Source organism: Crocuta crocuta, unplaced genomic scaffold, assembly GCF_008692635.1.
Source record: "Crocuta crocuta isolate KB4526 unplaced genomic scaffold, BGI_CrCroc_1.0 scaffold224, whole genome shotgun sequence".
Classification (NCBI taxonomy): Eukaryota; Metazoa; Chordata; class Mammalia; order Carnivora; family Hyaenidae; genus Crocuta; species Crocuta crocuta.
Window position 1 is genome coordinate 275,177 of NW_027529545.1, and position 645 is coordinate 275,821.

Consider the following 645-nt stretch of genomic DNA (forward strand, 5'->3'; position numbering starts at 1 on the left):
CGAGCCGTTCCCTGACGTGGGGACATACGAGGACTTCCACACCATCGACTGGCTAAGGGAAAAGTCACGGGACACCGACAGACACAGAAAGGTAGGTGGCGTCCCGAAAAGACCTATTGAAGGCGATCCACCCCAGATGGCTGGGCCATGCTTTCACGGGACACTTACTGAGCTGAGGTTAGGGTCACCTGTCGCGTGCTGGAGTACATTCTAAAAAAGAGAAGGGCTAGTGAGAGAGGCAGAGCTGTGGACAGATAATTACGGTATCAGGTGCTTTGGGTGGGAGGCTGTGTCATACAGAGGTATGGTGTGGAGGGCAGTGCGGGGCCTCTGGAACCAGACAAGTCTGGTACATTGTGCCCCTGGCCCCTTGAGGCTGGATGATGTTCGGGGTGCCATTTCCGGTCCTTGGTTTCTCATCTGCAAGGGTGGAGGTCATCAGGTGTGCGAGTCGGCAGTCAGCATATACGGTAGCGGCCACGGCCAAGTGTGGTATCAAACACCATGTGATCATTCAGGAGGGATGGTCGGGGAAGGGTTCTTAGAGAGGGTGACGTTTCAGTGGGGTCGGGAAGGGTGACTAGCAGGTTGTTAGGTGGAGGAAAAGGAAAGGAGTCTAAAATCAGGAGGGGCCCTTTTTTAAGT

The 645-nt window shown here is 54.7% G+C and overlaps 1 protein-coding gene across 1 annotated transcript in view; it reads left to right on the plus strand.

Moving 5' to 3' along the window:
• Positions 1-645, plus strand: part of CLCN4 (chloride voltage-gated channel 4) — a 35,644-nt gene continuing 34,999 nt past the window's right edge. Inside the window, exon 1 of the mRNA XM_077761393.1 lies at positions 1-91. The gene's annotated coding sequence lies outside the window, so the exon portion shown is untranslated. The remainder of the gene's footprint in view (positions 92-645) is intronic.